Source organism: Aegilops tauschii, chromosome 2 (assembly GCF_002575655.3).
Source record: "Aegilops tauschii subsp. strangulata cultivar AL8/78 chromosome 2, Aet v6.0, whole genome shotgun sequence".
NCBI classification, from domain to species: Eukaryota; Viridiplantae; Streptophyta; class Magnoliopsida; order Poales; family Poaceae; genus Aegilops; species Aegilops tauschii.
Window position 1 is genome coordinate 623,762,255 of NC_053036.3, and position 12,553 is coordinate 623,774,807.

Below are 12,553 nucleotides of genomic sequence, written 5' to 3' on the forward strand. Positions count from 1 at the left end.
ACGTATCTATAATTTTTTATTGTTCCATGCTATTATATTATCTGTTTTGGATGTTTAATGGGCTTTGTTATACACTTCTATATTATTTTTGGGACTAACCTACTAACCAAAGGCCCGGTGCAAATTACTATTTTTTTTGCCTATTTCAGTGTTTCGCAGAAAAGGAATATCAAACAGAATGAAACCTTCGGGAGAGTTATTTTTGGAACAAACGCAATCCAGGAGACTTGGAGTGGACGTCAAGGAAGCAACGAGGAAGCCATGAGGCAGGGAGGTGCGCCCAGGGGGGTAGGCGCGCCCCCCACCCTCGTGGGCCCCTCGTGGCTCCACCGACCTCCTTCCTTAGCCTATATATACTCATATACCCTGAAAACGTCCGAGAGCACCACGAAACCCTATTTCCACCTCCACAACCTTCTGTACCCGTGAGATCCCATCTTGGGGCCTTTTCCAGCGCTCCGCCAGAGGGGGAATCAATCACGGAGGGCTTCTACATCAACACCATAGCCTCTCCGATGATGTGTGAGTAGTTTACCACAGACCTTCGGGTCCATAGTTATTAGCTAGATGGCTTCTTCTCTCTCTTTGGATCTCAATACAAAGTTCTCCTCGATTCTCTGGGAGATCTATTCGATGTAATTCTTTTTGCGGTGTGTTTGTCGAGATCCGATGAATTGTGGGTTTATAATCAAGATTTTCTATGAACAATATTTGGTTCTTCTCTGAATTCTTATATGTATGATTTGTTATCTTTGCAAGTCTCTTCGAATTATCAGTTTGGTTTGGCCTACTAGCTTGATCTTTCTTGCAATGAGAGATGTGCTTAGCTTTGGGTTCAATCTTGCGGTGTCCTTTCCAAGTGACAGCAGGGGCAGCAAGGCACGTATTGTATTGTTGCCATCGAGAATAAAAAATGGGGTTTATATCATGTTGCTTGAGTTTATCCCTCTACATCATGTCATCTTGCCTAATGCGTTACTCTGTTCTTATGAACCTAATACTCTAGATGCATGCTGGATAGCGGTCGATGTGTGGAGTAATAGTAGTAGATGCAGAATCGTTTCGGTCTACTTGTCGCGGACGTGATGCCTATATACATGATCATGCCTAGATATTCTCATAACTATGCGCTTTTCTATCAATTGCTCAACAGTAATTTTTCACCCACCGTAGAATTTGATATCTTGAGAGAAGTCACTAGTGAAACCTATGGCCCCGGGGTCTATCTTTCCTTATATTATTTTCCTATCAATTTACTATTTCTACTGCCATTTATTTTGCAATCTTTACTTTCCAATCTATATTATAAAAATATCAAAAATATTTATCTTATTATCTCTATCAGATCTCACTTTTGCAAGTGGTCGTGAAGGGATTGACAACCCCTTTATCGTGTTGGTTGCAAGGTTCTTATTTGTTTGTGCAGGTATAAGGCGACTTGCGTGTAATCTCCTACTGGATTGATACCTTGGTTCTCTAAAACTGAGAGAAATACTTACGCTACTTTGCTGCATCACCCTTTCCTCTTCAAGGGAAAACCAACGCATGCTTAAGAGGTAGCAATGCCGCAAGTGTTCGTGTCAATGTGAATGGGCTATCCATGAGCTATTTGGGGTACTTATACACGGTTGCACTAGGTAGCAATAACATCTTTGATCCAAAAAGGGACCAATGTCCAACAAATTTATGCAGTACAAGCAAACGAATGGTCGGAGATTACTGTAGGCAATGTTATTTCAAAACAAGTATCGTGCACTCTCAAGTTATCTCATTAGACTGAAGGCACATTTGGACACAAGAATCAGGATGCTATCATTGTATGATAAGTTCCACATAAGCAACTTATATGTGCTAGAACTTTCTATTTGTTCATACATAAGCATACACTAGAGTATGTTATCAGGATACTTGTTAGGCCATATGCTTTAGAAATTTCTATCAACACTTCTATAATATTAAAATATATGAACAGAGACACACAAATATGTATACATTATAATGAATGCAAGCTAGTCTAAAAGATTAACCCATGGATGAATGGTTTTTTTCATGTTTTATATCACATTTGAAATTATTCGATTGAAAATCGCCGTGAATGCAAAGTTTTGAATTAATTAACTTATTTTTTAAAATTTAATTTATGGGAGCACAAAAGATCATCGATAGGAGTTAGATGTATAGAAAACAAAATAACATCATATTTGACAAATATTATTAACAATGCCATGTGATTGCTTAATATCAACTAATTAAAAATATTTTTGATCAAAAATAAATATAAAAGTTTGATATAAATATTAATACAACTGTTACGCAGATTGGCGACTTTAGGAGTCGTCCATCTACCCTAATCTGATGGTGGAAAAATAGGAGTTACAAGGAGTTACGAAATTGAAATTATGGGAAATTACATGTAAGGGTGGGACCATTACAAAATTTAGGTGAGACCAATTAGTACAAAATATATTGTTGGATTTATCAGTTAGCTTGACAAAGCAAAACTGAACCGTACTCAGTGTGATCAACCTATTTTTATTGCATAGTAATTGATGTAGCAGTATGGGAGTTAGTAACTGGATTTATGCACATAGCACCAAGCACTCCCTACCTTTAGTTCTGTCACATTGTTCTGAATAGTGAGAATTTCAAATTAATAGATATTTCAATTTTCATACTGTAACTAGCACAGTTTTGTGGGTTGTTGTAGGGACCATGGATTCAAAGGTACGGGACAACCGTGAGGATAATGACAAGTACGTGCATCAAGCGCGTCAAGAGATGGACAAGAATATGCAGCGAGAGCAAAAGGTTATGGACGAGAATATGAAACAGGAGCATGCAGCTGTGGACCGCACGAGGAAGGAGGACCGTGCAACCGTGGAACAGATGATGGCGGAGGAGCGTGCAACCGTGGATCAAAGGTTGAAGCATTTCCATGACGATATGGACTACAAGTTGCAGCAGGAGCGGAAGGACATGGACCGCACTATACAACTCGAGCGTGGTAGGATAGAATTCAATATCATGCAGGCGCATGCGAACATGGACATTCAGTTGTAGCAGGAGTGTAATGACATGATTCACAAGGCCAAGATGGAGCAGATCCGCATGGAAGGGAATATGATGCAAGACCGTGTTGTACAGCTCGAGCGTGGCAAGATGGACATCAATAACATGCAGACGCATGCAAACATGGACCTTAAGGCCAACACAAACGCATGACCCCAAATGGACGTCTGTTTTGTCAGAATTTTGTCTGTTTGGGTCGGGCAATGGGACGGCGTCCGACCGTTTTTCTGGATGCGTCGGCCGTGCGCCCAACGCGCGGGCCCATCTCGGCTGCATCTCGTTCGGCTGCATGCAAACCTTTGACAAATCAACAAAGACGTAGCTCCATGCCAGCGGCCATGGTTCATGCTGGGAACACAGCCAACGGCCGACAAACATATGCCATCCTACAAAATGGTCAAGCCTCCAAGTTTCACGCCGGCAACAAAGCCAGCGACCGGCACACTAGCCAGCCTTCAAAATGAACGAATTTTTCATGACGTAAACACACGCCGTGTCCACCCCTTGTGTGTGTGCAGTAGCTAGTTTCGTCTTTTCAGTCATGAGGTCTGCCAAAAATCTTGTGCTTGATCGATCGATCGGCGATTGCGGCAACTTCTTGTTATGACATGTTCTCAACCTGGAGATTCTGTTTTGGTCTTGGAGTTGAGCGATCGGAACGAGTATGGAGCAAAAACGGATGGAACTCAATGTAGCTACTTTTTTCTGTATTTTATCATGCAAAAGTGGAAACAAACACATAATTCCGGGAAACATATATGAAAGCCACTAAAATGATGCATGGTGAATAAAGTGTGGACACAAATATGGATGAAGGCTCATCAAACCAAAAAAATATATTGTGAACCAACCAATGGTTGGATGGTTAGGAGGGAATGATACCCTCAGCTCACCAGAGATCAAACCTCGGGTTTGATGCTTTGGTGTCTCACTAATGTGAATTATTGTAAAACAGTAAAATGAAGCTACCTACGCCCTCTCTCAGCGTTTTGGCACAATTAACCGTCTGATTACGCTCACCGACGGACCAGATCAATTCATAGGGCTGCTGCTCCGCCGATCCATCTGGACGACTACACGTGAATCGGGCTAACAGGCGCTATGGGCCGCCCCCGAAGGGCCCGATATTTATTTACTAGGCCGGGTCTGCGTTGGACCAGCTTCTCAAAAAACCTACGCACATGCTTGTCTCAAAAAAAAAACCTACGCACAGGCGCCGACGGATGGCGACGAAGCTCGACTTTCTCTCCCACAATGGCGGCTGGTAGCGTGCATCTCCTTTGGACCATGGCGGTGCGGAGGACACCTAGAAATTGATTAGCAGGCTACCAGATCCCAACTCGCAGCCGGAATAGAGCCGCATCATTGGTGCCCGAGAACTGAAGCCGGTGATCTCCCTTGCAATGCCTTTATACTCTTCCTGCCCTGGCTCATGAATGTGAAAGCAGTATTTGGAACCATCTCTCCACTTTTTGTGTGATTCGGGCTTCATGATGTTTGTCAATCCCCTGGCACGCACCAGCTCTATTTGTAGGAGATTAAAGTATTTTACCATGGATTGAATCTGACAGAGTATAAATATTCAAATATATACATCTTAGTGGTAAGCAAAATTTCAGTTGGTAGATGATCTTATTAGTTACATTACAGTATTACCTGCACAATCATCTGATGTCTTGTATTGCGAGTTATCGTCTCGTTTTTTAAGGACACTTCATGGTCACTTGATGATTAACCAAATCCCAATCATTTACTCACGGTGATGGTGGATATGTAGTAATAGTACATCTGTAGTTACACGATTAAGTGACATGTATTTGTGAAGATTTGGTAATTTTAGAACTCCTTTGCTGTTAAAAAAAGTGAACCATAGATATCTACTTTTGGTCATATGGTCTGACTCAGTACCCAGCTCATTCTTCCGATTACATGGTGTTTCATATATAGTATCGGATTGCTTAGCCGATTCCAAAAAAGCACTATTCTTTTCCTTCAAATTCAGTTTACTAATCAAGTTTTTGTCTAAGAAAATTGTTTATGCACGGTGAAGTGGCCTTCTGTGTGAAGTCAGATACAAGGCATCGCATGTCGTTGTTGTTGTTTGTACACACTTCATTTCTTCTATGCACATGGCATATCTACAGGGAAGACAAAAAAAAAATGTTAATTAGCTGCTTCGAGGATACACTTGATTAAAGGCCATTTTCGAAAAACTTGCCCATTAGTGCTACTTCAGTTACGAAGAATCAATGTGGGAGATCAGGCAGCTTCATATATGAATTGTGTACCTGTTAATATTTGTATTAAGCTTCATATATGAATTTACTTGAAAAATATATGTTGTTTTTTAATATATATTGTAGACATGTATTGTGGTAATAGATAGTCAAAGTGGTGCATAACTACCGAAGTCTTGAATATGTAGTTCTTGTTTCATACTTTATGCAAACAAGTGGCCTAGGACAAACTATCTTTGGTAAGAGAAAGGAATGACATATAGAAGATAAACATGAGGTAATTAGCAACAAATTGCAATTCATATTCTTTTGGATGCCATCTCAGTTTCCTTTTATAGGTTAGCTTTCCTACTTTTCTTTCATACAATATTTTCGCTTTTATTTTCTAAATGTATACTCAGATATATGTTCGTCTTTCATAGAGTCCAGAAAAAGTAAATTTGACATGGCATGGCAAATGCCATGTTCTACCAGCCTATTGTTTTGACATAGTTCTGATAGCAAACCACCCATTATTGACTGTTTAGGGACGAGCGCGGCAACGCGCGCCATCATGTTCTAGTTCTTTCAGTGAAAGGTGATGTACTCCTCAATAGTGAGGCGTTGATGGTGACTTCATAAATTTTCAAGCTTCACAACTTCGACCCAGTCTTTAGTTGAGTGTGTGTTGTCATGTGAGTGTGTGCTCATGCATTGTAATCGGTGTTTCTCAAAAAACTAAATTTAAATGATCTCGTGAACCATAAATAAAGCACGACAATAGACAACACTCAAATACTAATATGACTACAAGTATTATGATATATCATGGATTTATATTAGGGTATACAATTGTGCATATGTTTATAATTTTAGCAGCATAATAGGTTATATATTGTTTATTTTGGGATGAGGAGGAGGATCACGAGGCTACGATTGGGTTGGGCCAAATGTGTATATATGTTTGGGCAGTAGTAGGCTATGCAGACTGAAAAGGGAAACTTTCAGCCATGCCGATACCAAAGTTCCATTTCCCTGGTGCACCACTCAAAAACACCATTTTGTTTCCGTTTTCATGAAGAACTCGCCATTTTTGTTTTTGTTCCAAAAAAATCATATATTTTTGCACATATTTTGGAGTGGACATGAAGTTCTTATCTGGGTGACAGTGTGCTTTCATCCCATGGATATCACACTATGTTAACGTACTAAGGATGAATTGTGGTAATGGGAGTAAGATAAGTGGGACCCAAGGGTGAAAAACCATTTCTGATTGTGAATACTTGGTAGTTTCCCCTCCAATGCTAGTTTAAGGATTTGCATGCGTAGTGGACTGACATTGAACCACCTATGTACAAAGTAAAATTGAATTTTCAAGAATCTCATTTTGATCTAGTGCTAGCTCTATGCTAATAGGAATTTGGGTCGAGGAGTTTGGTCCTTGTTGTCCACTCAGAAAAAATGAAGCCATGAACTAGGTGACCAAAACTTCTGGAAAAGCAAAGCTCATTGATCTCACCTCTCCCACTAGAGATGGACCAACACAGGTGAAAGTAGAAACATAAAGGAAGGTTTAAAAATATTTTCCTTAACAATGTGGGCTTGAATAGTTCATAACTGAGGCCATGGGAGCGGATTGTGGTCCTAATGTGAAGCCTGATGACTCTAATCTTAAACAATCTGATGATAAACATGAATATTCTAGAGAAGGCGACGAGGAGGATTCGAAGAAGACTTTGGGAGAGGCACGAGATGGCGAAGCTTTCAAAAAATAAGGGTAAAGTTGGTTCTTCTTCAGCTGCGCGCCAACATAATTCAGGGACTAAGCACGAGAAGCGAGGGGGTAATGGGGACTTTGTGTCTTTGCTTTTAACATATCCCATTGATAGAATAGTTTTTATAGTTCAGAGATCAAATTTTCCGTGATCAAGGAGATAAAAGGTTTTGTGGATCTAGGTGTTGTGGAGATGATGTGTTTCTCAGATAGATCTCCCACACGGAGGTGGATGTTGATATGTAAGGCGCAGATGATAGGTTGGAGATCTCCACTTGTTCTACTAGGTCGATCTAGATGGACCAAGTTCACAAAAGAGGTGAGAGAGTGAGATGCATCTCAACTCAAGTCAAAAACTAATCCACGTGATGTTTCAGACCAAATTGGAAGAACATCATAATGACCGCACTCGTGAAGATGGGGTAATTGATTCACAGAGTTAGAGGGGGGAGGAGATGAAGATTATGTTGATGATGGCACTAATGATGGTCTTGAATGCTACATCATCGCCAAGATAAGTGGCAACAAGTGTTCCAAGACTCGAATAAGTCATGGCGCAAGGAGTGCTTGTATCAATGTGAATGGGCTATCCATGAGGGAGTGTGCAATCCAGCTGGTAGCGTCGAAGAACTTGGAGGTTCCATACACACGTTGTTGAGATTGGTCTTTCTACACTTGCTCACGCATCCCTGCCACTAAAATTTTGGGATGAAGCCTTTACCACTATCATTTATCTTATCAATCACCTTCCTAGTAAAGTTATTCAACCCGAGACAGCATTAGAACATCTTTCGTGATGTTGTTTTCGATGAGTCTATCTTTCTGTTTTCTGAACTCCAAAAAATTCCAGTGCCCAACTTTGTCCAGAAATAAATTTTCTTCCTGCTCCTACCTTTCATCATGGGGATGACGTGCATACTAAGAATGTGTGTTTTCCTGACCAAAATTCAGAGCTACCTAGTGTGTATGAAGATGATTTTATGCAGGGGTCAAATAATGGTGCAGAATATCCCAGGGAGGATTCTCCCGCCCTGTCAGGCGCGGGATCCTGTGAGCTATCGGTTGTGCGGTCCCAGGCAAGAAACAGTTGCGGCAGCAACGAATTTGCACTGCGGGTGCGGGAGTGATACATCCATTTTGCATCATTTTTCTTACTATAATTTATGCTATTTGAATGATACATTTCACAATATGATGCAAGGAATACAAAGAGAGGGGTATCACCGGACAGATGGACTTCTGGACCTAAAATGCAATAGAAGAAAAATCAATTCGTTGGAGCTCAAAATGCAGCGTGGATTTTTGGAGAATTATTTCAGAATATATGAAGATTTATGGAGCAATAATGGGCCAGAGGGAACCCAGCAGGGTCTCACACGCCCTGGTGGCGCCCCCTAGGTGCGCTATGTGGTCGTGTGGCGCCCCCGTTGCCCCTCTCTCGACGTCCTTTGGCGATAAAATCACATTTTCCCTATAAAAATCGCTGAAAATCCTCGGGACTTTAAAATGAGAGCTATACAAAAAAGTCAAATATGTGGCTTTTTGGCAAATATACTGTTCATCTTCAAAGTCCCTGATTTTTTTGTGCAGCTCACAATTCAATGTATTTTACACTAACAGTTTATACATATACATATTACATCAATGTATACATGTGATATTTTTCAGAAATTTTTTAAACTGAATTTTTTTGATTTTTTTTTAAATAAAGGCCTCGATGGAGCTTAGTCTCCAAAATGCCCTACTCTAAAAAATTAAACAATGTACTTCATGTGCATGAGGATCTTGAATATTTATGCCCCCATTGCAACACACGTGCAATTACCTAGTCTATTAAAGAATGGATTTTGAGACACATTCACCTCTTGCTCATATACACATTTTGTTGTAAGCATCGACAATATACCAAAATGCTGAAGTTAATGAGAAAAGTTATGAACACCATACACTTAAGAACACACATGTTTGTCCATCCATAGACTGTAGTTCATATCTAATACCATTAGCATTTTTTTTTTGCATATAGTTCATTGTAAACATACAACACCACACCAAACAAATGGAAGATAATGTGGACTTAACTTTCATAATTAAGCTAAATGGTCGTGCTTGCAGTAAGTATGCATTTTGGCATATCAGATAGTAACATTGATGATAGGAGGGAATGCATATACACACTCGAATCACATACTTGAGAGCTAGAACTCTACCTTCTACTAATGCAAGTGAAAGTGAAAATGGAAGCGCATAAAAGGATGCTATTTTTAGTAAAATAAAAAAGTATTTTGCTATTTTAGTCGGACCAAATTCCGCCAAACATATTTTCTTAATACATCAATTATATTATGTCAAATATGAGAATAATTATGTCATTATATGTGAACATTTTTCACAGAAAATAACATTTTCCATTGTGAAACTGATTTATAAACTAGTTTTTTAGGGAATTCATATAAACTAGTTAAAAAGTAAATGTAAGTTTGGACGTGTTGTAGAAAAGAAAAGTATCAGTTAATGGGCCGGACCGAATATGGCCCGTGTGCAAACGCTTACGGCGTCAGGGCCCTTATATTTCACACAAAGGGGCGGCAAATAGGACCACCCCCAATAAACTGTACAAGATCGGAGCACCGGCGCGGCGCGGGGCGCGCGGCGACCGGTGCGCCGCGACCGGAGCGACCACCGGCGTCCTGCGGCAAGGCACGGAGATCGGGGTGATCACCGGCGCGGCGCGGGGCTCGCAGCGACGGGTGCGCCGCGACCGGGGCGACCACCGGCGTGGTGCGGCGAGGCGCGGGGGCGCGCAGCGACGGGTGCGCCGCGACCGGGGCGACCACTGTCGCGGTGCGGCGAGGCACGGTGACCGGGGCGATCACCGGCGCGTGGCGGCGAGGCGCGGAGACCTGGGCGAGTGGGTGACCATATTCGCGGCCGTGGCGGATGGTTGCAGACTGATCGACAGCAAACCCCACGTCGCGAACGGCTCAGGGGCGGCGGGCGGCAGCTTGACCAAACCAACAAGGTCATCTTTCTTCCTCCCGGAGAAATGTATCTGACCGACGATGCCTAGCCCTCGTCGAGTTTGCTTGTGAAGTAGTGTCAGTGAACAGTGCACATGACATGTTCGATAGAATGCTTGCACGTCATCAACCCTGATTAGTACTAGGATCTTTTGTTGTGAAAATTCTGGATTGACAGTTTTACTGTTTCCTATGTGCTTTATGATCTCAACACACTTCCCATCAAAGATAGCGGTGATTTATGTTTTTCTTTGTTGGTTCAAAAGCTCCTTTGTCGAGCTTAGGTTATGGATGCACTCATAGGAATAGCACATTATCAGCTATTTGCCTACCAGCAACAAGCTCTTTGCTCTTCGAAATAATATCTTTCAAACTCTGCCTCCAAGCAATTCTTGGAAGTTTTTCATGCTCATACTTGTATTTCTTACTCCCCCATTGTGGAACTAACAACCATTATCTGAAACTCTTGCAGAAAATCGAAAGGGGCAACAACCAAGTCCAGAAACAATGGAGAGGAAGCCGCCGCAAGACAACAAAAACAAAGGACCGAGCAAAAAAATAGAGGGGAGGAATGAATTGGGTGGTTCGGGTTGGGAAGCTTTCCGGCAGCTAATGGAAACTATGCCTAATGGTAACTTGGAATTTTCCTGGGTGAGGGCAGATCTTCATGCGCAAAATATCCTTCCAGCAGTGCGCGACCAAGGAATAGGACGACCAACATGCGTTTTCCACGCTTTGTGCGCAGCGGCCGAGATGGAGATACGGAGAAGCCAGGCCATGAGGGATCCTCCTAGCACAAGTGATATCACGTTCAGTGCGGAATCTTTTGTGACTGATTTTGAGAGGGAGATCAGGTTGTCCATAGGTGAGGAAAGAGAGTTACGCCTTGGTGGATCGTCGTGAAGACGTGGGCTTGCGGTTGTTCCGGAGTAATGGCGTTGTTGCACGCTCTGCAGACTGGGGTGATGAGCAAAGGGTCGGAATCGGCAAGTTATCGGGTGCATCGGTACCTTCAACTTCATACAAGTGGCCAGGTTCCTCTCAAGGGGGAGAGCTGTTGTCGGTGTCATACCAGCTGGCGATGAACTCATAGAACTGGGGGCTGATGAGATATACCAATTTTACCCATTGGAGGCGACCCTATGGGAGGGAGGCAGATACCACACATATGGTACTGTTTTGTAGGTTTTGGTGTTCAAGATGGCACAGGGAGGCCTTACTTAGTATTTGAGAGCAGCACCGGGACCGGCTTTGCAGACAATGGCTTTGGTCGGATTTTCTTTGATCAGATTTTCCGAGAAAGGCTCTATACGCTCACCGCTGAAGCCCCACAACCGCCACCACCACCACGCAGCTGTGCAGACCCTCAGAGCTCCAGCTCCTCTGCCACCTCGCCTCCAGTACCAACCTCCTCCTCCTCGTCCTGAAGACCTTGGAAACTCCAGCTCCTCTGCGACCCCAGACCTACCACCAACAGCGTCCTCCCTTTCAGGGCCATGAAGATCCTGGGAGCTCCAGCTCCTCGCTGCCCCATGCAGTGACGAGGTCCTGGATCCACTGACCGTTGCTTGCTGCCATAGATGCTGTCCTTGAAGCCGTCCTCGAAACATTTCATTGGCATTGCTATTGACGCTGCCTATGATAACCCTGACTTCGACGACACCCTTGGTTGACGGGTGCCGCAAACATATCTCCTGTTTTTTTTTCTTGGAGATCAGTAAGTTCGTTTCAGATAGTTTGACCCCCCACGCACATAGAAAGGACGAATAGCATTTAGGCGTACATTTGACTAGAGCGGCATTTACCGTTTACAGAATGTCAGTCAGCATATGCCTCTGTGAAATGCACAATGGTGTTGGTGGACGGATACTTATTTTGTACACCACGTGTGCATCGTTGGTACCCATGCTTTTACCAAGCAGTTGCCATGTGCACAGATCTCTTGTGACTGTCTTTTATACTATAGCAAATTTCTGTTTGTGGGCTTACCACACTAGACAACCCAGCAAAGGTAGATGCAAGTTCTTGAGCAATCAAAAGTACGCATGTGCATCCAGTTGAGTATCTCAACTCTTCCATCTATGAATATCTTAAAGGAAGCTGGCAAATGATGGTAAACTTTGTGTCTGATCTATATACAGCCACTTTTGAAAGCAAAAAACAGGGAGTGAGTTTGTGACCGAAGGCAGTACTAATCTGTACAGCAAGCACATACTGTTGCTGCCCATAAATCGTATGCAGACTTTTTTTTCTGTCATGCCTAAAGAGCTAACCAGTTGACATGATAGGTTAGCAAAACAACAAGGCTCCCAGTTCAGTTCATCCATAAAAATATGGAAAATCCAGATTTCTCAACATCTCCATTTTTGTGGCATCAATGTATATATTGGAAGGTTTCTTTGTAGGTAATTACTAAGATGGTTAGCAGGTAACAAATATGTGTAAAACCCAAACAACCAGCCAGTCATAGAGCA

At 42.4% G+C, this 12,553-nt stretch overlaps 1 long non-coding RNA gene across 1 annotated transcript; it reads left to right on the forward strand.

Annotated features, from left to right (window-relative positions):
- The first annotated feature begins 9,681 nt into the window (after positions 1–9,681).
- On the forward strand, positions 9,682–12,075 carry LOC120973847 (uncharacterized). Its single transcript, XR_012203566.1, has 2 exons — positions 9,682–10,081; positions 10,552–12,075. It is a non-coding gene; the product is annotated as an uncharacterized lncRNA (long non-coding RNA).
- The last annotated feature ends 478 nt before the right edge of the window (positions 12,076–12,553 follow it).